At 42.0% G+C, this 27904-nt stretch overlaps 1 protein-coding gene and 1 pseudogene across 1 annotated transcript in view; one reads left to right on the forward strand and one right to left on the reverse strand.

The window, feature by feature from the left end:
* Positions 1-672: 672 nt before the first annotated feature.
* Positions 673-20129, forward strand: LOC135505676 (prospero homeobox protein 1-like; annotated as a pseudogene).
* Positions 20130-20747: 618 nt separating this feature from the next.
* LOC135506253 (YLP motif-containing protein 1-like) overlaps positions 20748-27904 on the reverse strand; it is a 74829-nt gene continuing 67672 nt past the window's right edge. Inside the window, 1 exon segment of the mRNA XM_064925775.1 lies at positions 20748-26345. The gene's annotated coding sequence lies outside the window, so the exon portion shown is untranslated.

A 27904-nucleotide genomic window follows, 5' to 3' on the forward strand; every position in this document is an offset into this window, starting at 1 on the left:
TAACATGTTATTTTTATTAAAATAAATAGTGTGATTGGATTTGATCAAATTAATAACAGATTCTCGTTTGGGTCTTAACTTAACTTGTCTGCTGCTACTTTGATATATGGAGCATGTATATATAAAGAAAAGGCTAGTGTCAGTCATTTCAGTGAACAGTATTCTTTAAAAAAATGTTGATTTTAATTGTGCTTCTACAGGATGCATATTTGCATAATTCAAGCATTGACATTACCTTAACAATCTTTTGAGGTAAAATGTGAGTAATATTGTTTGCTTCTGCATCATTGCTGCACACTACAAATACATATAAATATTGTTGTCTAGTAGATGACTTCACAAAACGTATAACTTTCAAACTGCCAGTAAAATACGGTATTTCATATTTATTACCAATGGCAATTTTATAGTTTTAATCACAAATACACTATTTTAGTTAATCTGTTGAATATAGTTTTGTTTTGTTGTTAAAATTATATGTAGTTTTCTGGGGAAAATAACATTTTGCACTATTGATGATTTTCCATCCATATTGTTTTCCTTTAAATATTTTATTACAACAGTTGCTGATGTTAAATGCTTTCTAAACACCTGTTTTTCCTATAAACTATATTTGTGGTTATATACGTTTATTTTGCATGAAGCATGGAGCCAAGCCTTTTGGACCACAACATGCATCATTCCTCCAGCAGCACCGACCCAGAAGACAGGACAGAGAATCCTCCCTCCTTTCCACACGACAACACACACAACTCCTCCTCCCCTCAGTCCACCTCTCAGTCAAGTGGTGGATCCCTTCTCTCTACGCTCCTACAGACAACCATAGAGAGTAAAAGAACGCTGCATGAGAGCACCACTGCATATTACCCCCCAGACACTCCCATGTCCAGCTCTGCCTTGACGAATCTTAACCAGGTGGACCACCACAGCAGCAGTACCACCATGGCACCTCTGTCTCCAGCCAGCCAGGCATCCACCGGGGCCAGTCCCACTAGATTCAGACCCAATGAGGCCGGGTTGACCCAGGACTGGATGCTGGAGCTGGTTGACAGACACCGGGCCAAGCGTACCAGAGTGGAGAACATCATCAGAGGCATGGCGGGCTCTCCTCTCAGTGTTTATTTCACAGGTGAAGGGTTTGGTGAAGGGGAGACCACTCCAACCAGTCACCTTCAGAGTGAGATGTTGGAAAACAAGAGGAAACAGAGGGTGCCGCGGCACCAGGACCTCCCCAGGACGGGGGGCGTTAGCGGGAAGAGTACGGACGATGGACATACACTGAGGAAGCAGCTTCAGACCATGCAGAGGCTCCTGGGTCAACTCCAGGCCAGGTTCATCCAGGTCTACGAGAATCAGACAAATGAGTCTGAAGAGGAGGACCACCATTGTACTTGGAACAAAGAATATGTGGAGACATCTCCTGGTGAGGTGTTCTTGGACCCTTACAGTGAGTTTAACAATAAGACGCCTTTATCTAAAGGTCATCTGGGATGGATGAATAACAAGCAAACTGACTACCTTCACTCGAACCCAGACAGCGAAGACAAACTCCTAGCAGACATTCTCAAGTACGAACTCTCCAGAGCTGTAAACTCGAGCGTTGACTCAATTTTCAAAAACATATCACATGCTTTCGTCAAGTCACCACAGCTACACGTCGAAGATGGTGGAATGGTGGAAACAGACGATGAGACCGTGCTCCTCAGCTCTCGTCAGCCGGCGTCCACATCCACCCATGTAGACAGCATGTCACGACTCCCCTCATGTTCCGAGAGTGGTCTGGCCCAACAACTACCAGAGATTCAAACCGAGGCTCTATCTCTGGTTGTTCAAAAGCCTGCTTCAATGACTCGCCCATGTTCTCTAAACCTAACAGTGAAAAGGCCTCTCCATTTCCACCAGCCTCCATTCCTATACAACCACCCCACTGCTCTACAGGCAAGCCACCAAGTACTGGACAACCTGAAACACGACAGCTCCCATCACGATACCTTCGGAGGGCTCCAGTGTAGACCCAGTACCATGGGTCTGCCTACCCCAGAGATAGTTGACTTACCGTGGGATCCGGTCATAGTGAGGTCCAGGGTGACCTCCAGGCCAACCGGGAGTCCTCAGGTTAACCAACCCATGACCACAGGGCATCATATGCTTCTGGACAGTCTCCCTCACATCAAGATGGACTGTGGTAGCTTTCAGAAAAGGACCTCGTATGTGCTGAATGTATCCTTTTACAAGAGCGTTCTCTTCTTCTTTATTGAAGGTGTTTTTCCACGTGTTATTCAGACAGAAAGGAAATGAGGTGGGGTTAAACGGCAAGTGGGAGAAACAGTGTTTAACTAACTATAGAATACTACCATATACTTTACATTGAGTGAAGTCAGTGAATCTGTGATATTATAGTTAAGTCAGTGAAATCAGTCATTTATCAACCATCATTTTACTAGGTCAGATGACTGAAAACACATCGTCTCTTTTACAGTTATAACCTGGGGAAGAGTTACAGGGGGAAGAGAGGGGATGAATGAGCCAATTGGAAGCTGGGGATGATGAGGTGGTCATGATGGTATGAGGGCCAGATTGGATATTTAGCCAGGACACCGGGGTTAACACCCCTACTCTTACCATAAGGGATGAATCAACATTTACAGAATGGTTACATGGAGGAAAATGGAAAGGGTCGTGCTTTTTCAATTTCAGTCAAGGGGAGGGTTTAGTATTTTTTTCATGTAGTCTAGTGGAGGGTTTAGTATTTTTTTAAATGTAGTCTAGAGAAGAGTTTAGTAATTTTTATGTAGTCTCGAAGAGAGTTTAGTCATTTTTAATGTAGTCTAGAGGAGGGTTTAGTCTTTTTTAAATGTAGTCGAGGGAAGAGTTTAGTAATTTCTATGTAGTCTGGAGGAGAGTTTCATCTTTTTTTTTTTTTTATTTTTAAGAACAAACTCTTATTTTCAATGACGGCCTAGGAACAGTGGGTTAACTGCCTGTTCAGGGGCAGAACGACAGATTTGTACCTTGTCAGCTCAGGGGTTTGAACTCGCAACCTTCTGGTTATTAGTCCAACGCTCTAACCACTAGGCTACCCTGCCTTGACTCCTCTGTAGTTTAGAGGAGGGTTTAGTATTTTTTTATGTAGTCTAGAGGAGGGTTTAGTCTTTTTTAATGTAGTCTAGAGGAGGGTTTAGTCTTTTTTAATGTAGTCTAGAGGAGGGTTTAGTCTTTTTTAATGTAGTCTAGAGGAGGGTTTAGTCTTTTTTTATGTAGTCTAGAGGAGGGTTTAGTATTTTTTTTAATGTAGTCTATAGGAGGGTTTATAGGCTAGTTAGAGTGGAGTTTTTATGCAGCTTAACCAGTGGCTGTGCTGTGTAGGGCTACAGTGACAGTTCAGGAGGAGAGTCAAAGGCATCTGCCTGAAAATAATGTTTGATGACTTGCCTAGTTAAATAAAGGTTAGTCGAAGTTAAAAAAAAAAACATGCGCGTGGACTAGCTTATGTTCTGTTCAGCTTGAGAAGGAGAGCGCAAAGATGAAAAGGAGGACCGGAGGTTAACTGATTCTGCTACTATTATAATCTATTTTATTAACAACAATATGTTTCTTGCTCATGATGTATTCGTCAGAGTTAAGTGATATATCAGGGAACGGCAGGTAGCCTCGTGGTTAAAGTGTTGGGCTAGTAACCAGCAGGTAGCCTCGTGGTTAGAGTGTTGGGCCAGTTACCAGCAGGTAGCCTAGTGGTTAGAGTGTTGGGCCAGTAACCAGCAGGTAGCCTAGTGGTTAGAGTGTTGGGCCAGTAACCAGCAGGTAGCCTAGTGGTTAGAGTGTTGGGCCAGTAACCAGCAGGTAGCCTAGTGGTTAGAGTGTTGGGCCAGTAACCAGCAGGTAGCCTAGTGGTTAGAGTGTTGGGCCAGTTACCAGCAGGTAGCCTAGTGGTTAGAGTGTTGGGCCAGTAACCAGCAGGTAGCCTAGTGGTTAGAGTGTTGGGCCAGTATCCAGCAGGTTGCCTAGTGGTTAGAGTGTTGGACTAGTAACCAGCAGGCCTACAGCCGGAGCTGCCAAGGTAGAAATATGTTGTTCTAGCCCTTGACCAAGGTAGCCAGTTAACCCACAGGTAGCCTAGGTTGGTTAAGAGTGTTGTCCAGTTAACTGAGGTTGCCAAGTGGTTAGAGATATAAAGAAGTATCCAACAGTGTTTTGTTCCGTGATGCTTTATGCTAGAAACAAGCTGTAAAAACCTGGGAAAGTCTTGACTCCGATGCAAATGAGGATATCATTGTTTCATTTCTTTGACATTCAGACATTCGCTCCTTTGCACCCCATTATTTGTATTTCTACTTTGCACATTCTTCCACTGCAAATCTACCATTCCAGTGTTTTACTTGCTATATTGTATTTACTTTGCCACCATGGCCTTTTTTTGCCTTTACCTGGTTATCTCACCTCATTTGGGCACATCGTATATAGACTTGTTTCTACTGTATTATTGAGTGTTGTTTGTTTAACTCCATGGTAACTCTGTGGTTGTAGTGTTGCTTTGCTTTATCTTGGCCAGGTCGCCAGTTGTAAATAGTAGAACTTGTTCTCAACCACCTGGTTAAATAAAGGTGAAATAAATAAATAAAATAAGAGGCTGAGCTACAACCTTCTATAGCCAAGAAGACAAAAAAAAGCCTGACTTTGGTTGGGAGTAATTAATTCTATCATTATCAACAGATTAGCCGATTCACTTTGGTACAATAGAATATGTTTAAACTCAGACAGCAGGGTAACCTTGTGACCTCCTCTAGAGGTTAAGCCACGGAAGAAGAGCAGCCAGCAGTTAAAGTGTACATTTTTCTGTGTCAGTAACTCTGTCTGGGGTGGAAGATAGGCCTACTCTGTCTGGTGGTGGAAAGGTAGAAACTATGTTGGGGTTCTGCCCTTGTCCAAGGCAGTTAACCTACTCTGTCCTAGGTTGTCATTGTCTAAGAATTTGTCCTTAACTGTCTGGGGTGAAATAAAAATATAACAGTGTTTTGTTCCGTGATGCTTTATGCTAGAAACAAGCTGTAAAAACCTGTCTGGGGTGGAAAGCCCTGGGGTGGAGAGGTAGGCCCCACTCTGTCTGGGGTGGAAAAACTCTGTCTGGGGTGACTGGGGTTTTGTTGGGTGATGCTTTATGGTAGAAACAAGCTGTCTGTCCTGGGAAAGGTCTTGACTCCGATGCAAATGAGGATATCATTGTTTCATTTCTTTGACATTCAGACATTCGCTCCTTTGCACCCCATTATTTGTATTTCTACTTTGCACATTCTTCCACTGCAAATCTACCATTCCAGTGTTTTACTTGCTATATTGTATTTACTTTGCCACCATGGCCTTTTTTTGCCTTTACCCCACTTATCTCACCTCATTTGCTCACATCGTATATAGACTTGTTTCTACTGTATTATTGACTGTATGTTTGTTTTACTCCATGTGTAACTCTGTGTCGTTGTATGTGTCGAACTGCTTTGCTTTATCTTGGCCAGGTCGCACTCTGTCTGTAAATGAGAACTACCTGGTCTGGGGTGGAAGTGAGAACTACTGGCTCTGTCTGGGGTGGAAAGGTTCTCTGGGGTGGCCTACCTGGTTGGAAATAACTCTGTGAAATAAATAAATAAAATAAGAGGCTGAGCTACAACCTTCTATAGCCAAGAAGACAAAAAAAAATGACTTTGCTTGGGAAGTAATCTAATTCTATCATTATCAACTGATTAAGCGATTCACTTTCTGTACAATAGAATATGTTTAAACTCAGACAGCTTTGAGGGAAACACTTGTGACCTCCTCTCGTTGGGTTAAGCCACGGAAGAAGGCAGCCAGCAGTTAAAGCATCATTTGGGGTGGTCAGTAGTGGTCCACTCTGTCTGGGGTGGAAACTCTGTCTGGGGTGGAAAGGTACTACTCTGTCTGGGGTGGAAAGGTAGGTCCTACTCTGTCTGGGGTGGAAAGGTAGGCCTACTCTGTCTGGGGTGGAAAGGTAGGTCCTACTCTGTCTGGGGTGGAAAGGTAGGACCTACTCTGTCTGGGGTGGAAAGGTAGGACCTACTCTGTCTGGGGTGGAAAGGTAGGACCTACTCTGTCTGGGGTGGAAAGGTAGGACCTACTCTGTCTGGGGTGGAAAGGCAGACCTACTCTGTCTGGGGTGGAAAGGTAGCCCTACTCTGTCTGGGGTGGAAAGGTAGGTCCCACTCTGTCTGGGGTGGAAAGGTAGGCCCCACTCTGTCTGGGGTGGAAAGGTAGGCAGGCCTAACTTGTGAAAGTACCTTGCTCAGATTTCTAATGACATCTCAGATTTAATTATTTGCAAACAGGGACAGTTTCATTGCAAGCAACATACACTGATTTTCCAGTTGAGCAATATGAAATGATGAACACACAGGTCTACTCTGTCATTTTGGTAATTTGTGTGGTATTAAAGAGATTCCGCTAATATGTAAATCAAATCAAAGTTTAAAGGTCATGTGCGCTGAATACAACAGGTGTAGTAGGGTGGTCTACTCTGTCTGAATACAAAGGTGGTCTACTCTGTCTGGGGTGGAAAGGTAGGTCTGAAATGCTGAATACAACAGGTGTAGTAGACCTCACAGTGAAATGCTGAATACAACAGGTGTAGTAGACCTTACAGTGAAATGCTGAATACAACAGGTGTAGTAGACCTTACAGTGAAATGCTGAATACAACAGGTGTAGTAGACCTTACAGTGAAATGCTGAATACAACAGGTGTAGTAGACCTTACAGTGAAATGCTGAATACAACAGGTGTAGTAGACCTTACAGTGAAATGCTGAATACAACAGGTGTAGTAGACCTTACAGTGAAATGCTGAATACAACAGGTGTAGTAGACCTTACAGTGAAATGCTGAATACAAAGGTGTAGTAGACTTACAGTGAAATGCTGAATACAACAGGTGTAGTAGACCTTACAGTGAAATGCTGAATACAACTGGGGTGGAAAGTAGACCTTACAGTGAAATGCTGAATACAAAGGTGTAGTAGACCTCACAGTGAAATGCTGAATACAACAGGTGTAGTAGACCTACTACAGTGAAATGCTGAATACAACAGGTGTAGTAGACCTTACAGTGAAATGCTGAATACAACAGGTGTAGTAGACCTTACAGTGAAATGCTGAATACAACAGGTGTAGTAGACCTTACAGTGAAATGCTGAATACAACAGGTGTAGTAGACCTTACAGTGAAATGCTGAATACAACAGGTGTAGTAGACCTTACAGTGAAATGCTGAATACAACAGGTGTGTAGAAAGGTACAGTGAAATGGGGTGAATACAACAGGTGTAGTAGACCTACAGTGAAATGCTGAATACAACAGGTGTAGTAGACCTCACAGTGAAATGCTGAATACAACAGGTGTAGTAGACCTCACAGTGAAATGCTGAATACAACAGGTGTAGTAGACCTCACAGTGAAATGCTGAACACAACAGGTGTAGTAGACCTCACAGTGAAATGCTGAACACAACAGGTGTAGTAGACCTTACAGTGAAATGCTGAATACAACAGGTGTAGTAGACCTTACAGTGAAATGCTGAATACAACAGGTGTAGTAGACCTTACAGTGAAATACTCTGAATACAACGTGTGGTAGAGATTGCTAATATGTAAATCAAATCAAAGTTTAGACCTCACAGTGAAATGATGAATACAACAGGTGTAGTAGACCTCACAGTGAAATGCTGAATACAACAGGTGTAGTAGACCTCACAGTGAAATGCTGAATACAACAGGTGTAGTAGACCTTACAGTGAAATGCTGAATACAACAGGTGTAGTAGACCTTACAGTGAAATGCTGAATACAACAGGTGTAATAGACCTTACAGTGAAATGCTGAATACAACAGGTGTAGTAGACCTCACAGTGAAACGATGAATAAAACAGGTGTAGTAGACCTTACAGTGAAATGCTGAATACAACAGGTGTAGTAGACCTCACAGTGAAATGCTGAATACAACAGGTGTAGTAGACCTTACAGTGAAATGCTGAATACAACAGGTGTAGTAGACCTTACAGTGAAATGCTGAATACAACAGGTGTAGTAGACCTCACAGTGAAATGCTGAATACAACAGGTGTAGTAGACCTCACAGTGAAATGCTGAATACAACAGGTGCAGTAGACCTTACAGTGAAATGCTTACTTACAGGCTCTAACCAATAGTGCAAAAAAGTTATTAGGTGAACAATAGGTAGATAAAGAATGGCTTTATACAGTAGAGGCTATATACAGTAGTGAGGCTATATACAGTAGAGGCTATATACAGTAGTGAGGCTATATACAGTAGAGAGGCTATATACAGTAGAGCTATATACAGGCTATATACAGTAGAGGGCTATATACAGTAGAGAGGCTATATACAGTAGAGAGGCTATATACAGTAGAGGCTATATACAGTAGAGGCTATATACAGTAGAGAGGCTATATACAGTAGAGAGGCTATATACAGTAGAGAGGCTACATACAGTACAGAGAGGCTATATACAGTAGAGGCTATATACAGTAGAGAGGCTACATACAGTAGAGAGGCTACATACAGTAGTGAGGCTACATACAGTAGAGAGGCTATATACAGTAGAGAGGCTATATACAGTAGAGGGGCTATATACAGTAGAGAGGCTATATACAGTAGAGAGGCTATATACAGTAGAGAGGCTACATACAGTAGAGAGGCTATATACAGTAGAGAGGCTACATACAGTAGAGAGGCTACATACAGTAGAGAGGCTATATACAGTAGAGGGGCTATATACAGTAGAGGGGCTATATACAGTAGAGAGGCTATATACAGTAGAGAGGCTATATACAGTAGAGAGGCTATATACAGTAGAGAGGCTATATACAGTAGAGAGGCTATATACAGTAGAGAGGCTATATACAGTAGAGGCTATATACAGTAGAGGGGCTATATACAGTAGAGAGGCTATATACAGTAGAGAGGCTATATAGGCTATATACAGAGAGGCTATATACAGCTATATAGTAGGGGCTATATACAGTAGAGAGGCTATATACAGTAGAGAGGCTATATACAGTAGTGAGGCTATATACAGTAGTGAGGCTATATACAGTAGAGGCTATATACAGTAGAGATGCTATATACAGTAGAGGGGCTATATACAGTAGAGGCTATATACAGTAGAGGCTATATACAGCAGAGAGGCTATATAGACACCGGTTAGTCAGGCTGAGGTAGTATGTACATGAATGTATAGTTAAAGTGACTATGCATATATAATGAACAGAGAGTAGCAGCCATGTAAAAGAGGGGTTGGTGGGTGGCGGGACAATGCAGATAGTCCGGGTAGCCATTTGATTACCTGTTCAGGAGTCTTATGGCTTGGGGGTAAAAACTGTTGAGAAGCCTTTTTGTCTGAGACTTGGCACTCCAGTACCACTTGCCATGCGGTAGTAGAGAGAACAGTCTATGACTAGGTTGGCTGGGATCTTTGACAATTTGTTGGGCCTTCCTCTGACACCAACTGGTATAGAGGTCCTGGATGGCAGGGAGCTTGGGCCCAGTGATGTACTGGGCCGTACGCACTACCCTCTGTAGTGCCTTGCGGTCAGAGGCCGAGCAGTTGCCGTACCAGGCAGTAATGCAACCAGTCAGGATGCTCTTGATGGTGCAGCTGTAGAACTTTTTGAGGATCTGAGGACCCATGCCAAATCTTTTTAGTTTCCTGAGGGGGAATAGGCATTGTCATGCCCTCTTCACAACTGTCTTGGTGTGTTTGGACCATTCTAGTTTATTGTTGTTGTGGCCACCAAGGAACTTGAAGCCCTCAACCTGCTCCACTACAGCCCCGTCGATGAGAATGGGGCGTGCTCGGTCCTCCATTTCCTGCAGTCCATAATAATCTCCTTAGTCTTGGTTACAATGAGGGATAGGTTGTTATTCTGGCACCAGCTGGCCAGGTCTCTGACTTCCTCCCTATTGACTGTCTCGTCGCTGATCAGGCCTACCACTGTTGTGTCATCTGAAAACTTAATGATGGTGTTGGAGTCATGCCTAGCCATGTAGTTGTGGGTGAACAGGGAGTACAGGAGGGGACTGAGCACGCACCCCTGGGGTGCTCCAGTGTTGAGGATCAGCATGGCAGATGTGTTGCTACCATCCGGAAGTCCAGGATCCAGTTGCAGAGGGAGGTGTTTAGTCCCAGGATCCTTAGCTTAGTGATGAGCTTTGAGGGTACTATGGTGTTGAACCCTGAGCTGTCATCAATGAAAAGCATTCTCACATAAGTGTTCCTTTTATCCAGGTGTGAAAGGGCAGTGTGGAGTGATATAGAGATTGCATCATCTGTGGATCTGTTTGGGATAATGCAAATTGGAGTGGGTATAGGGTTTCTGGGATAATGGTGTTGATGTAAGCCATTACCAACCTTTCAAAGCACTTCATGGCTACAGACATGAGTGCTATGGGTCTGTAGTAATTTGGTTGCCTTTGTGTTCTTGGGCACAGGGACTATGGTGGTCTGCTTGAAACATGTTGGTTTTACAGACTAAATCAGGGACATGTTGAAAATGTCAGTGAAGACACCTGCCAGCTGGTCAGCACATGCCCAGAGCACACATCCTGGTAATCCATCTGGCCCGCAGCCTTGTGTATGTTGACCTGTTTAAAGGTCTTACTCACGTTGGCTATGGAGAGCGTGTTCACACAGTCGTCTGGAACAGCTGATGCTCTCATGTATGCCTCAGTGTTGCTTGCCTCAAAGCGAGCATAGAAGTGATTTAGCTCGTCTGGTCTAGGCTCGTGTCACTGGGCAGCTCGCGGCTGTGCTTCAGTAATATTAGTTAATCAGTAATGTTTGAGTTATAGTCAGTAATATTAGTTATTGTCAGTAGTATTAGTTAGTCAGTGAATCAGTAAAATGAGTGTTATATGTTGTGGTCAAGCCTGAACTGTGTTTTTCAAATGCATGGCATTTCCACCAAAATATTCTTTGGTAGGCTTTCTTTAGTGAGGCAATTGGCTTCTGATATACAGTGGGGGAAAACGTATTTAGTCAGCCACCAATTGGGCAAGTTCTCCCACTTAAAAAGATGAGGCCTGTAATTTTCATCATAGGTACACTTCAACTATGACAGACAAAATGAGAAAAATAATCCAGAAAATCACATTGTAGGATTTTTTATTAATTTATTTGCAAATTATGGTGGAAAATAAGTATTTGGTCAATAACCAAAGTTTATCTCAAAACTTTGTTATATAACCTTTGATGGCAATGACAGAGGTCAAATGTTTTCTGTAAGTCTTCACAAGGTTTTCACACACTGTTGCTGGTATTTTGGCCCATTCCTCCATGCAGATCTCCTCTAGAGCAGTAATGTTTTGGGGCTGTTGCTGGGCAACACGGACTTTCAACACCCTCCAAATATTTTCTATGGGGTTGAGATCTGGAGACTGGCTAGGCCACTCTAGAACCTTGAAATGCTTCTTACGAAGCCACTCCTTTGTTGCCTGGGCGGTGTGTTTGGGATCATTGTCATGCTGAAAGACCCAAACACATTTCATCTTCAATGCCCCTGCTGATGGAAGGAGGTTTTCACTCAATCTCACGATACATGGCCCCATTCATTCTTTCCAGCCCCAAAGCATGATGTTTCCACCCCCATGCTTCACAGTAGGTATGGTGTTCTTTGGATGCAACTCAGCATTCTTTATCCTCCAAACACGATGAGTTGAGTTTTTACCAAAAAGTTCTATTTTGGTTTCATCTGACCATATGACATTCTCCCAATCTTCTTCTGGATCATCCAAATGCTCTCTGGCAAACTTCAGACGGGCCTGGACATGTACTGGCTTCAGCAGGGGGACACGTCTGGCACTGCAGGATTTTGAGTCCCTGGCGGCGTAGTGTGTTACTGATGGTAGGCTTTGTTACTTTGGTCCCAGCTCTTTGCAGGTCATTCACTAGGTCCCCCCGTGTGGTTCTGGGATTTTTGCTCACCGTTCTTGTGATCATTTTGACACCACGGGGTGAGATCTTGCATGGAGCCCCAGATCGAGGGAGGTTATCAGTAGTTTTGTATGTCTTCCATTTCCTAATAATTGCTCCAACAGTTGATTTCTTCAAACCAAGCTGCTTACCTATTGCAGATTCAGTCTTTGCTGCCTGGTGCAGGTCTACAATTTTGTTTCTGGTGTCTTTTGACAGCTCTTTGGTCTTGGCCATAGTGGAGTTTGGAGTGTGACTGTTTGAGGTTGTGGACAGGTGTCTTTTATACTGATAACAAGTTCAAACAGGTGCCATTAATACAGGTAACGAGTGGAGGACAGAGGAGCCTCTTAAAGAAGAAGTTACAGGTCTGTGAGAGCCAGAAATCTTGCTTGTTTGTAGGTGACCAAATACTTATTTTCCATCATAATTTGCAAATTAATTCATAAAACTATCCTACAATGTGATTTTCTAGATTTCTCATTTTGTCTGTCATAGTTGAAATGTACCTATGATGAGAATTACAGGCCTCTCTCATCTTTTTAAGTGGGAGAACTTGCACAATTGGTGGCTGACTAAATTCTTTTTTGCCCCACTGTAGTACAACTCATATCAATAATACCGTGTCTAAGAAAGCTTCTGCCTGTCTTTGAGGTTTAGCTAAGTGTCTCACAATAATAACCTTCCTCTGCCCACAAGGATAGTCCATAAACAAATATCCAATGTTCTTCTGTCTTTCCAGGAGAACAATATCTATGAGGCTTGGGGGAGCATTAGTAGCTGTGGTAGGATGCATTTCAAGGAGAATTTGCCCTTTTGATCTTGTGATCTCTACTCCTAAGGAAATTGCTTCTACTATCTGAGTGTAGTCTAATGATTGCAGAACAGAGAAAAACATTGATGTAAAAAATAATATCTGTCTTAAGATGTCAGGATTCCGGAACCGAAGCTTGTTTTCAAAGGAAGTCTATGCTTAGGCTATAATGAAGTGTAGCAATATAGTGAAAACCTATTTTGTGATGAAAACAATCAAAGGGTACAGGACATGATTCACTCTAGGAACACAATATATTTTCATGCATTCATATTCTGATGTATGCATGGTTTGAGTACATTGTGTTAGCTACATAACCTGACATGGTCTGACCACACAGCACCCGAATGTGTTAACTCCATAACCTGCCATGTAGGATGGTCTGACCACACAGCACCTGAAGAAAGCCAAGTTGATGTTCTTCTACACTCGCTACCCGAGTTCCAACGTACTCAAAACCTTTTTCTCCGATGTCCAGGTATTAAAACAGTATCTTGTTAATGAAGGACCTATCCTATGGCGTGTTCTACTGGTAGAGTGAAGGACCTATCCTATGGCGTGTTCTACTGGTAGAGTGAAGGACCTATCCTATGGCGTGTTCTACTGGTAGAGTGAAGGACCTATCCTATGGTGTGTTCTACTGGTAGAGTGAAGGACCTATCCTATGGCGTGTTCTACTGGTAGAGTGAAGGACCTATCCTATGGCGTGTTCTACTGGTAGAGTGAAGGACCTATCCTATGGCGTGTTCTACTGGTAGAGTGAAGGACCTATCCTATGGCGTGTTCTACTGGTAGAGTGAATGCCTGAATTGGCAAACCAATGTTGAGATAAAATCCCTTAATTGAAAACAATCACTGAACACATAACTGTGGGCAATTTGCTTTTATTCAAATAGTTCATACATGATTTATTGACAAAGACAGGCGAAAACAGTGGGATGACCAACACACACACACACACACACTAAATGAAATAACAAAAAGCAATAATATCTTAGAATGTACTTACTGTTTGTTTCTTTGCGTCCCCATACAGCTCACTCGGTGTATCATGTCCCAGCTGATTAAATGGTTTAGCAACTTCAGAGAGTTCTACTATATTCAGATGGAGAAGTTTGCCCGCCAGGAGTGGAGGGGTTAACAGTGTGGGGACCAATGCAGTGAGATAACTCAAGCTCTTCAGAGAAAACATCACTACAACAAGGCCAATGACTTTCAGGTAGGCTAAAACATCTTGTTTGTGTATTCAAAGAGATCTCGCTCGTGTAGTCATTTAGCCTCATATGACCATCCTGATCGAGAGAGTTTTCATTCTGTTTTGCTAAGTGGATTTACACCGAATTAAAAAAAATAAAAATAAAATCTGTATATCGAAACAGAATGTCAGACCAGGATGGTCGTAAGAGGATAGAATTCATTGTGCTGCTCACGCCTTCACCTCTCTAATGTATTTATAATGCATATCTTCATCAAAAAATACATCTTAAGTTTGCTCAGGTGGATCAGACAGACAAAGGATAAAATAGTTTGCATAATACATTGTTTATGGGTGGTTGGCATGTACAACAGGTGTGTTAGTGGAAGTCTACATGTACAACAGGCGTGTTAGTGGAAGTCTACATGTACGACAGGTGTGTTAGAGGAAGTCTACATGTACGACAGGTGTGTTAGAGGAAGTCTACATGTACGACAGGTGTGTTAGTGGACGTCTACATGTACGACAGGTGTGTTAGAGGAAGTCTACATGTACAACAGGTGTGTTAGTGGAAGTCTACATGAATACGACAGGTGTGTTAGTGGAAGTCTACATATGACGACAGGTGTGTTAGAGGAAGTCTACATTCTGGTGTGTTAGTGGACGTCTACATGTACGACAGGTGTGTTAAAAGTCTACATGTAAAGGTGTGTTAGTGGAAGTCTACATGTACGACAGGTGTGTTAGAGGAAGTCTACATGACGACAGGCGTGTTAGTGGAAGTCTACATGTACGACAGGCGTGGTAGAGGAAGTCTAATGTATTTATAAGGTGTGTTAGTCAAAAGTCATACATCTTAAGGTGTGTTAGGGAAGTCAGACATGTACAACAGGTGTAAAGTGGAAGTCTACATGTACAACAGGTGTGTTAGTGGAAGTCAACATGTACGACAGGCGTGTTAGTGGAAGTCTACATGTACGACAGGCGTGTTAGTGGACGTCTACATGTACGACAGGCGTGTTAGTGGAAGTCTACATGTACGACAGGCGTGTTAGTGGACGTCTACATGTACGACAGGCGTGTTAGTGGACGTCTACATGTACGACAGGCGTGTTAGTGGACGTCTACATGTACGACAGGCGTGTTAGTGGACGTCTACATGTACGACAGGCGTGTTAGTGGAAGTCTACATGTACGACAGGCGTGTTAGTGGAAGTCTACATGTACGACAGGCGTGTTAGTGGACGTCTACATGTACGACAGGTGTGTTAGTGGACGTCTACATGTACGACAGGCGTGTTAGTGGAAGTCTACATGTACGACAGGCGTGTTAGTGGAAGTCTACATGTACGACAGGCGTGTTAGTGGAAGTCTACATGTACAACAGGCGTGTTAGTGGAAGTCAACATGTACAACAGGCGTGTTAGTGGAAGTCAACATGTACAACAGGTGTGTTAGTGGACGTCTACATGTACGACAGGCGTGTTAGTGGACGTCTACATGTACGACAGGCGTGTTAGAGGAAGTCTACATGTACAACAGGTGTGTTAGAGGAAGTCTACATGTACAACAGGCGTGTTAGAGGAAGTCTACATGTACAACAGGCGTGTTAGTGGAAGTCTACATGTACGACAGGCGTGTTAGTGGAAGTCTACATGTACGACAGGTGTGTTAGTGGAAGTCTACATGTACGACAGGTGTGTTAGTGGAAGTCTACATGTACGACAGGTGTGTTAGTGGAAGTCTACATGTACGACAGGCGTGTTAGTGGAAGTCTACATGTACAACAGGTGTGTTAGAGGAAGTCTACATGTACGACAGGCGTGTTAGTGGAAGTCTACATGTACAATAGGTGTATTAGTGGAAGTCTACATGTACGACAGGCGTGTTAGTGGAAGTCAACATGTACAACAGGTGTGTTAGAGGAAGTCTACATGTACAACTGATACACAGCACTATGCGAACACACCTTCAAATTAGTGGATTCAGGCTATTTAAGCCACACCCGTTGCTGACAGGTGTATATAATCAAGCACACCGCCATGCAATCTCCATAGACAAACATTGACAGCAGAATAGCCTTTAATGAAGAGCTCAGTGACTTTCAAATGCGGCACCGTCATAGGATGCCACCTTTCCAACAAATCAGTTTGTCAAATTTCTGCCCTGCTCGATCTGCCCCGGTCAACTGTAAGTGCTGTTATTGTGAAGTTGAAACGTCTAGGAGCAACAACGGCTCAGCCGCAAAGTGGTAGGCCACCAAAGCTCACAGAAAGGGACAACCAAGTGCTGAAGCGCGTAAAAAATAATTTGTCCTGGATTGCAACACTCACTACCAAGTTCCAAACTACCTCTGGGAGCAACGTCAGCACTAGAACGGTTTGTCGGAAGATTCATGAAATGTGTTTCCATGGCCGAGCAGCCGCACACAAGCCAAAGATCACCATATAAAATGCCAAGCATCGGCTGGAGTGGTAAAGCTCGCCACCATTGGATTCTGGAACAGTGAAAATACATTCTCTGGAGTGATGAATCACGCTTCACCATCTGGCAGTCCGACAGACGAATCTGGGTTTGACGGATGCCAGGAGAATGTTACCTGCCCGACTGCATAGTGGCAACTGTAAAGTTTGGTGGAGGAGGAATAATGGTCTGGGGTTGTTTTTCATGGTTCGGCCCCCTTAGTTCCAGTGAAGGGAAATCTTAACGCTACAGCATACAATGACATTCTAGATGATTCTGTGTTTCCAACTTTATGGTAACAGTTTGAGGAAGGCCCTTTCCTGTTTCAGCATGACAATTCCCCTGTGTATAAAGCGAGGTCCATACAGAAATGGTTTGTCAAGATCGGTGTGGAAGAACTTGACTTGCCTGCACGGAGCCCTGACCTCAACCCCGTCGAATACCTTTGGGATGAATTGGAACGCCGACTGCGAGCCAGGCCTAATCGCCCAACCACAGTCCCTGACCTCACCAATACTCTTGTGGCTGAATGGAAGCAAGTCCCTGCAGCAATGTTCCAACATCTAGTGGAAAGCCTTCCCAGAAGAGTGGAGGCTGTTATAGCAGCAATGTTCCAACATCTAGTGGAAAGCCTTCCCAGAAGAGTGGAGGCTGTTATAGCAGCAAAGGGGAGACCAACTCCATATTAATGCCCATTTCGGAATATGTTTGATGAGCAGGTGTCCACATACTTTTGTAGTGTACTGTATTTTAGTGGAAGTCTAAACACAGATTTTTGTTTGAGTGTTTTATACCTGTACACATCTACAAAGATCAATGCAGTATGGTGAGTTGGTGAACACACAAACAAACAAAAAACAACACATCTGTTTATTTATAAAGATGTGTTGTGGAGGTTTTGTTTTGAAGCCACAAACAGGTCCCCGAATCAAAGTAGCCCCATAACATCAAAGACCACCACCAGACCCACATAAAAAAATACTACAGTTTACTATAGAATACTCTTGTACTTAGTATAGAATATTGTGTTCTGTAGTATACTATACTACTCTAGTTTCCCTTGATCATGTAGTGCTTACTGTATAATTGTGTAGTATACTGTAAAATATTATACTCCACACTATAGTATACCTCGATCATGTAGTGCTTACTATATAGCAATATGTCCAATTTGTAAGTCGCTCTGGATAAGAGCGTCTGCTAAATGACTTAAATGTAATGTAAATGTGGTAGTATTACTGTACGGCAAATTGTATTGATATGCTAATATTAATTTGCATATGCCCTGCCCATTCCCCTCCCCCATATCCCAATTTATGCCACCCATGAGTGAGAAACCTGCAACCAAGTATAGTCTTTATATGGTGTTCCCAAGAGGTTAGAGAAAAGGATAGACTTTATGAACTGAGCTGTTCAGACCCCAGCCCAACTTATAGGTTTTGGACAATTTGCTATTTTCATATTTGTACAGTTGATTTCCTCAAGGACAAAACCTGATAAAAATACCATGGTAAATACTACAGTCTACTGCATTAATGTTCACAAAAATACTACAGTCTACTGCAGTAATGTTCACAAAAATACTAGTCTACTGCAGTAATGTTCACAAAAATACTAGTCTACTGCAGTAATGTTTGCAAAAAAAATACTACAGTAAATACTAGTCTACTGCAGTAGTTCACAAAAATACTACATATACTACAATCATATCAACAAAAACACTATAGAGTAAACACTAGTGTTTTTTTTGTGCAAACACAAACAGTAGTACTTTTTCCCTATGGGTATTTTACAGTAGGCATGGGGTTATTTTTCTTCAAATGCATCATTCTTTCAACAACACAACCAACCACTGATGTGCGTGGCCAAAGAGCTCTATTGTCATCTGACAATAACACTGGTTCCAATCCGAGGGCCAATGCCGTTTAGCCAACTCCAGGTATTTTTTTACACTTGTTGGATGATATTACACTAGAATGATACAGAAAAGAACCCCATTTCACAGTGGATCTTTGAAGTTATGGGGCTATTTTGCTTCCAACGGTCCTGGGGCCTTTGTTTAGGTCAACAGCATCATTAACGTAACTCACTGCCAGGATATTTTAGCCCAAAACTTGGTTGCCTCTGCTAGAAGACTGAAACTTGGCCGCAAGTGGATCTTCCAGCAAGACAACAACCCCAACAACAAATCAAAAATTCAGAAAAAGAAATGGTTAATTGACCACAAAAATCAAAATTTTGCAACGGCCATCTCAGTCTCCGGACTTGAACCCCATTGAAAACCGATGGTTTGAATCAAAAGAGGACAGTCTGTAAGAGCAGACTAAGAATATTAAGGGTCTGGAAAGATTCTGTATGGACGAATGATCTCGGATCCTTTCCAATGTAATAATAATAATATATCCCATTTAGCATGATCTCAGATCCTTTCCAATGTGTTCTAGCAATCTCATAAAACTTGGATAATGTGTTCTAGAATCTCATAAAACATAGTAGGGAAACGGCTCCGTGCCATTATCCTCGCAAGGGCAGGTATTGAAAACAGGTACCAATATTCACCCCCCAGCTTTTAGATAATTTGTTGTGAACCTTTTTCCTGCGCTCTTATATTAGCATTAAAAAAAAAGATCCAATTTGTTTTGTTTTACAATCTCTCAGTATTTGAATTTATCTCGGGTGCCAATAATTTTGGGCCTGATTAACAACGTTCGTTCAGAGGGGTAGAGTTGGAGAGTTCATTACTCTTGTTGTTGTTGCTTATTCTTTCAGATGTCTTGCTTGCTAAAGCTGGTTGGAGACTAGAATAGTTTATTAGTCCATCAGAGACTGAAATGTTTATTCTGCCCCCCCCCAAACAAGCCTCCTGCCAGCCTGTTTACTCACCCAAGCATTGTGATCTCCTCTCTCAGGCCACTGAGCACATGACACAAGTCATTTAGGACAACAGATGGTGCCAAAGATCCACAAAAATGAATTTGTTTCCTGCTGAAAAAAACCCATTTATGTTGGCATAAAAAGCATGTATACCTTACCATCAACACATCTGACAAAAGTGACAGAATTACATTGTATATGAGAAAATGTACCATATCCTACTCAGATGTCATCATACAGTCCTTGGTCTGTATAGGTTAAGAGCTATAATGTTGATCTCAGGGATGGTCAGTCATTGCATCTATAGCTCTTGTCTATACATTTGCAAGTGGTTACATTTCTCGAGCACCCATCATCTTTTTATCCAAAATGGTGGTGGCTTTGTTTGAATTGCAGATTGCCCTTTTGAAATCTAACTGATTGTGCCTTTTATCCACAGGTCCCCGATAGGTTTCTTGAGGTGGCTGAGATCACACTACAGGAGTTTTACATTGCCATCTCTCTGGCCAGAGACTCGGACCCATCCTGGAAGAAAGTCATCTATAAGGTCATCTGTAAACTGGACAGTGACGTACCGGCTGACCTCAAAGCCCCCTTCACAGCGTAGAAAGAGCCAGACAAGAGAGGAGTTTAACCCAGGATGATTGGCGCTGTATTAAAAAATATATATATATATTTCCCTTGCATGTCCCACTGAATTTAAGCATCCCTCAAAAAGCTCACCTCACAACATAGACCTTTTTGCAATTTGATTTCCACGATTCCTCTCCTTTAAAAAACAAAATGAGGGAAGAGGAAACTTGTAAACAAATGAGGGAAACTTGTAAACAAATGCACGGGTAAGAAAAGACTCCTATAGTCAGAGGTGTGTGTGTAATCCTTTTATGTATAAATATTCTCTCTTAATGCCAGAGGCCTCTACTGAATGTGTGTCACTATCAATGTTGACACTTCTGGATAAAAGCATCTGCAAAATACCATATTAACTGCAGTAGACCTACAGCTAAAATACCATTTTTAACTGCAGTAGGCTTACAGCATCTGCTAAATACCATTTTAACTGCAGTAGGCTTACAGCATCTGCTAAATACCATTTTAACTGCAGTAGGCTTACAGCATCTGCTAAATACCATATTAACTGCAGTAGGACTACAGCTAAAATACCATATTAACTGCAGTAGGACTACAGCAGCCTACTATCCATGCCACAAACAGAAAGATCTGCCATGTGCGAGTGTCTGTAGTTTTGTGAATCTCTGGGCAAAATACATTTCTGTTAGACATGTGAATCAAAATGGAATTGGCCTGTCGAGCAGCCTTATCAACCAGTATATCATTTTAAAACAGGCATAATGAATTGTACAACGTGTATTTTTTTTTTTTGCTATATCAACACGATTAACAATAATAATACAAGAGGCCTTGGTTCACGTTTTCTTTTATACATACATCAATTGAAACAAGCATTTTGCAGGCATATTAAGTACCTGCAGTATGTTAGGATTATTTGATTAGATAAATCAAAATATCTGTTTTCCAACTCTCAAGAGGACAGAAGGCAGACTGTGGCAAAGGAAAAAGACAGAGACAAAAATAAAAGCCACAAGAACAATATTCTTTAATATTAAAGCACGTATGGTCACAAGTGAGCTTTCTTTTCCTTCTACTCAAGACAATTTAGGTTTTTACCAAAAAATTAATTGTTGCAATTGATGTGACATTTATACAGTCGTGGACAAATGTTTTGAGAATGACACATATTCATTTTCGAAGTCTGCTGCCTCAGTTTGTATGATGGCAATTTGCATATACTCCAGAATGTTATGAAGAGTGATCAGATGAATTGCAATTAATTGCAATGTTCCTCTTTGCCATGCAAATTAACTGAATCCCCCCCCCAATTCCACTGCATTTCAGCCCTGCCACAAAAGGACCAGCTGACATCATGTCAGTGAATCTCTTGTTAACACAGCTGTGAGTGTTGACGAGGACAAGGCTGGAGATCACTCTGTCATGCTGATTGAGTTTGAATAACAGACTGGAAGCTTGGAATCATTGTTCTTCCTCTGTCAACCATGGTTACCTGCAAGGAAACACGTGCCGTCATCATTGCACAAAAAGGGCTTCACAGGCAAGGATATTGCTGCCAGTAAGATTGTACCTAAATCAACCATTTATCAGATCATCAAGAACTTCAAGGAGAGAGGTTAAATTGTTGTGAAGGTGGCTTCAGGGCGCCCAAGAAAGTCCAGCAAGCATCAGGACCGTCCCCTAAAGTTGATTCAGCTGCAGGATCGGGGTACCACCAGTACAGAGCTTGCTCAGGAATGGCAGCAGGCAGGTGTGAGTGCATCCGTACGCACAGCGAGCAAAGACTTTTGGAGGATGGCCTGGTGTCAAGAAGGGCAACAAAGAAGACACTTCTCTCCAGGAAAAACATCAGGGACAGACTGATATTCTGCAAAAGGTACAGGGATTGGTCTGCTGAGGACTGGGGTAAAGTCCTTTTCCGATGAATCCCCTTTCTGATTGTTTGGGGCGTCCAGAAAAAAGCTTGTCCCGAGAAGACAAGGTGAGCGCTACCATCAGTCCTGTGTCATGCCAACAGTAAAGCATCCTGAGACCATTCATGTGTGGGAGTTGGCTCACTCACAATTTTGCCTAAGAACACGGCCATGAATAGAGAATGGTACCAACATATCCTCCGAGAGCAACTTCTCCCAACCATCCAGGAACAGTTTGGTGACGAACAATGCCTTGTTCCAGCATGATGGAGCACCTTGCCATAAGGCAAAAGTGATAAATAAGTGGCTCAGGGAACAACACATTGATATTTTGGGTCCGTGGCCAGGAAACTCCCCAGACCTTAATCCCATTGAGAACTTGTGGTCAATCCTCAAGAGGGTGGACAAACAAAAACCCACATTCTGACAAACTCAAAGCATTGCTTATGCAAGAATTGGCTGCCATCAGTCAGGATGTGGCCCAGAAGTTAATTGACAGCATGCCAGGGCGGATTGCAGAGGTCTTGAAAAGGGATCAACACTGCAAACATTGACTCTTTGCTTCAACTTCATGTAATTGTGAATAAAAGCATTTGACACTTAAATGCTTGTAATTATAATTCAGTATTCCATAGTAACACCTGACAAAAAATATCTAAAGACACTGAAGCAGCAAACTTGGTGGAAATTAATATTTGTGTCATTCGCAAAACTTTTGGCCATGACTGTAGAGTAACAATATATATTTGTAAAACACTGTAGAAAAATCCCATTTCACTTCATACAGCTGAAATGAAAGACAGTTGAATGACACCGAACAAAAAAATTACAACGCAACATGTGAAGTGTTGGTCCCATGTTTCCGCTGAAATAAAAGATCCCAGAAATGCTCCATACACACAAAAAAGTATTTTCTATAAAATGTTGTCCACACATTTGTTTACATCCCTGTTAGTGAGAATTTCACTGTTGCCAAGATAATCCAACATGATCATTACACAGGAGCACCTTGTGCTGGGGATAAAAGGCCACTCTAAAATGTGCAGTTTTGTCCCAAAACATAATGCCACAGATGTCTCAAGTTGAGGGAGCGTGTAGTTGGCATGCTGACTGCAGAAATGTCCACCAGAGCTGTTGTCAGATAATTTAATGTTCATTTCTCTACCATAAGCCGCCTCCAACGTCGTTTTAGATAATTTGTCAGTACGTCCACCCGGCCCCACAACGTGTATAGTGTGTGGTTTGCTGATGTCAACGTTGTGGACAGAGTGCCCCATGGTGGCGGTGAAGGTTATGGTATGGGCAGGCATAAGCTATGGACAACGAACACAATTTAATTTAAATGCAGAGATACCGTGATGACATCTTGAGGCCCGCTGTGAGGCCCATTTTTTAAAGGTATCTGTGACCAACAGATACATATCTGTATTCCCATTCATGTGAAATCCATAGATCAGAGCCAAATTAATTCATTTAAATTGACTAATTTCCTTATATAAATCTAAGTAAAATCTTTGAAATTGTTGCTTGTTGCATTTATATTTTTTGTTAATATCCATTAGCTACTACATATTGATTGGTAGAAATGTGCTTTGTTAGGTATTTTAGTATAAAAACATTCTGTAACTAACCACATTTTTAATTCAGTATTACTCACCTTGACGTCGCTCTGCTGAAAGTTCCAGCCATTGCCCAGGAAACGTCTAAGCTCCATATCGGCTATGCTAATTGAACAAGGTCTTCAACAGGTGTTCAGGTGATTATCTTCATAGCCAGCAACATCTGTTGATTGTCACTCAAAGCAGATGTTTCAGAGGCATGTAATCTAGGTCTTGTGCATCTTCAGTAAAATCGCATCACACAGCAATAGGACAATAGCTATCCCTGGGGCAAAGAGGTGTATAGAGATCGCAGTGTTGTATTTGTCCCTTCAGTAAAATCGCATCACACAGCAATAGGACAATAGCTATCCCTGGGGCAAAGAGGTGTATAGAGATCGCAGTGTTGTATTTGTCCCATTATAGCGTCTGTGAGCGCACGGGCAGCGCCATTGAGGCCATCTCCAGGTTGTACCTTTTCATCTTCTACAACTGCTATGAGTAGGTAAACAAACTGAAAGGGTGACGTACTGTCACCTGGAGTGTGTTTGTACAGGTATAGAGACGAGGTTGGTGACGTACTGTCACCTGGAGTGTGTTTGTACAGGTATAGAGACGAGGTTGGAGACGTACTGTCACCTGGAGTGTGTTGTTTGTACAGGTATAGAGATGAGGTTGGTGACGTACTGTCACCTGGAGTGTGTTGTACAGGTATAGAGATGAGGTTGGTGACGTACTGTCACCTGGAGTGTGTTTGTACAGGTATAGAGACGAGGTTGGTGACGTACTGTCACCTGGAGTGTGTTTGAAAAGGTATAGAGATGAGGTTGGTGACGTACTGTCACCTGGAGTGTGTTTGTACAGGTATAGAGACGAGGTTGGTGACGTACTGTCACCTGGAGTGTGTTGTACAGGTATAGAGATGAGGTTGGTGACGTACTGTCACCTGGAGTGTGTTGTACAGGTATAGAGACGGGGTTGGTGACGTACTGTCACGTGGAGTGTGTTTGTACAGGTATAGAGACGAGGTTGGTGACGTACTGTCACCTGGAGTGTGTTTGTACAGGTATAGAGACGAGGTTGGTGACATATTGCCACTGAGTTATGGAACATTTCCTCACAAGTACAATTATTTGTCTGATCCCTCGTGATGACCAGGAAACAATTGTGTGAACCTTCCTTAACCCATAAGGAAGGTCCCACCCAATTTGACTACTTCAAAATGGTGATAGTCCTCAATGGACGCTGCCCATGCTAAAACAGTTTTTTCGGGGCACTAAGAGTATAGACCAGTTGTTTAAATTTAAAAAGGGAAGTATGTTCTTCTATACAGTGAAACAGGTGGCAGCGCAGAGACAGCCCCTATGGGCTCTGGTCCAAAAGTAGTGCACTATAAATGGGAATAGGGAGTCGTTTGGGGCGCAGGCTTTGAGCTACAGTACAGAACATTTGGTACAGTATGCCATTCAACAACTATCCACAACTACAGGATACAGTGTATTCCTCTCAGATTGTCATAATTGACAATATTCACTCAACAGGATCATATAACCACGGCATGATAATCTCAGATTGACAGGTCAGAAACAAGACAGTCTGGATTATATCTGTATAGTCAGAATTTATTTCAGTCCAATTAGCAATAGGAATAAAAGTCATGTGACAAGAGTACAGAAGGAGGAGAAAGGCCCTTAGTGGAGTTAGGGCCCGGTAATGCTTGAATATTGCTGACGAGCCTACTGTAAAAAAAAAAGAGAGGTGACCATTGATGGTTTTCGATACCTAATTAGGACATCTTCATTCAATATTAGGAACACGTTGTTTGCTTCAGTTAGCAAGTTGATAGTGTAGAATTGACCATTATCAGAAACTTTTAGATTTTTGGTTGTGTTTCACAAGCAAGGTGATTCTGCGTGACTGTCATGGGATTGTTTATTTATTTGTAAGATCATGTAATGGCACAAAGTATATACTGGACCTTCAATTCAGTATTTTATTTGTTGCAAGAAACAATGAGTGTGAACTTTCTTAAAGTTTAGGAGATTAAATTATGTGAAATGCAATGAGGTAACATATTTTTTTTTGAATTAAAATCAAATTAAAGACAGTGATATAATGTGGTTTGATTGAGTACTGAAAACCCATTTCATTTTGCGTCCCCCCGACACACACATGCACTGAGGCAAAGGGTAAGACACAGTGCAGACTCCGTGCAGCAGTTTGAGAGTTCCTTGCTCATGGGCACAATGGCAGCCAGTGACTCAGACACCGGCAGTCCAGTTTCCACTTCCTCGCTAGGCTCAGGGGCTTGAACCAAGAACCTTCCTGTTCCTGTTTCGCCACTCTAACCTATGCTAACTTCCTGTAACACAGTAGGACCTTAGAGATACGAACACAGCGGGAAATGGAGGTTGTTTTTTTTTGAAATTTACTGAAATGTTCGTAACTTTGAAAAAAAAAAGGAGACAAAAAAAAAATATCACCATAAAATTTTTGTATCTTTGAGGTTCTACTGAACGTGGTTCACATGAAGACAGACATCACAGAAGACTCTTCATGACGTAGCCCATATGACCACTCACACGAGACTCTCCTGCTTGTTTTTTGTGTGTGTGAAACCTTTTATTATTGTTTTCTTTAGTTTATTTCTTAAAATAAGCAACAGTGCTAACATACACGTAGACGTTACAGCTTGTACAGTATAAAATGAGAAGCACACTGGTGCGAAAAACAACTTACCAATCGAAAAGCATAGGATGAAAGAAAAATAAAAACTACACATCATTCTAAATGAACATCAAGAATGTCTAACGCAACAGAAAGCTATATCCTAGTATTCTAATAATGAAATAAACAGCTACAGATTTCCTAAACGTCGGCCTGTAGAGTGTGTAGCCCTGATATTCAGTCTGCAGACCTAGAGGAGAAAAAAAAGAGAGAAGAAAACTGATTGACAAATATGCAACATATATATATATATATATATATATAAAAAAAGAAGGGTAATCTGCAATTGCTATATCCATCCAAATTACTTTTCAATTAATGATCTTACAATAACAACACATCTTCCAAACTTAGGAACACATAATATAGACAATGGATGAAACAAAAAAAAAACGTTTGTTATTAATTGTAATTATAATTGTAACAATTTAACTACACTGAGCAAAAATACAACGCAACATGTAAAACCGGTGAGAAAAAAAGATCCCAGAAAGGTTTCCATTTGCACAAAAAAGCTTATTCCTCTCAAATCTTGTGCACAAATTTGTTTACATCCCTGTTACTGAGCATCTCTCTTTTGCCAAGATAATACATCCACCTAATCAGGTGGCACATCAAGAAACTGATTAAACAGCATGATCATTACACAGGTGCTGGGGACTAATGGCCACTAAAATGTGCAGTTTTGTCACAGCACGATGCCACAGATGTCTCAAGTTTTGAGGGAACGTGCACGTGTCATGCTGACTGCAGGAATGTCCACCAGAGCTGTTGCCAGATAATTTAAATTGTTGCCAGTTAATTTCTCTACCATAAGCCGCCTACAATGTTGTTTTAGAGAATTTGGCAGTACGTCCCGGCTTCTTCACCTGTGGGATCGTCTGAGACCAGCAACCCGGACAGCTGATGAAACTGTGGGTTTTGCACAACCGAAGAAGTTCTCCAAAAACTGTCAGGAACCATCACAGGGAAGCTCATCTGCGTGCTCGTCGTCCTCACCAGGGTCTTGACCTGATCGGTAGGTTTCCAAACTGCATTCCTTATATCTTATAGCATTTCTTAATGTTACTCAGTTCCTTTGGCTTTGATGCCTCATGATTGTGGCATCAGGGTAGCCTAGTGGTTAGAGCATTGGACCAGTAACTGAAAGGTTGCAAGTTCAAACCCCGAGCTGACAAGGTACAAATCTGTCCTTCTGCCCCTGAACAGGCAGTTAACCCACTGTTCCTAGGCTGTCATTGAAAATAAGAATTTGTTCTTAACTGATTTGCCTAGTAAAATAAAGGTAAATAAATATGTGGAGATGTGTCGCGCTGCATGAGGAAAATGGTGGTCACACCAGATTCTGACTGAATTTCTGATCCACGTCCCTACTTGAAAAAAAAAATAAAATCTGTATCCGTGACCAACAGATGCATATCTGTATTCCCAGTCATGTGAAATCCATAGATTAGGGCCTCATGAATTTATTTCAATTGACTCGAGTTCCTTATCTGAACTAACTCAGTCAAATCTTTGAAATTGTTGCAGGTTGCGTTTATATTTTTGTTCAGTGTAGATGCATTCACATTGGTCAAGTTTTAAGTCATTGCTTTTCTCCAAAAAATAGTAGTTACTTCAAATCAAATCACATTTTGTTGGATGCTTTCACATAGAGCATATCATAACTCCCAAATTAGGGTCAAAATAACTACTAGCCCCTCTCTCCTAACTGTAATAAACAAAGACACGTCATTACATCAATGCCCC

Source organism: Oncorhynchus masou, chromosome 19, assembly GCF_036934945.1.
Source record: "Oncorhynchus masou masou isolate Uvic2021 chromosome 19, UVic_Omas_1.1, whole genome shotgun sequence".
In the NCBI taxonomy this organism is placed as follows: Eukaryota; Metazoa; Chordata; class Actinopteri; order Salmoniformes; family Salmonidae; genus Oncorhynchus; species Oncorhynchus masou.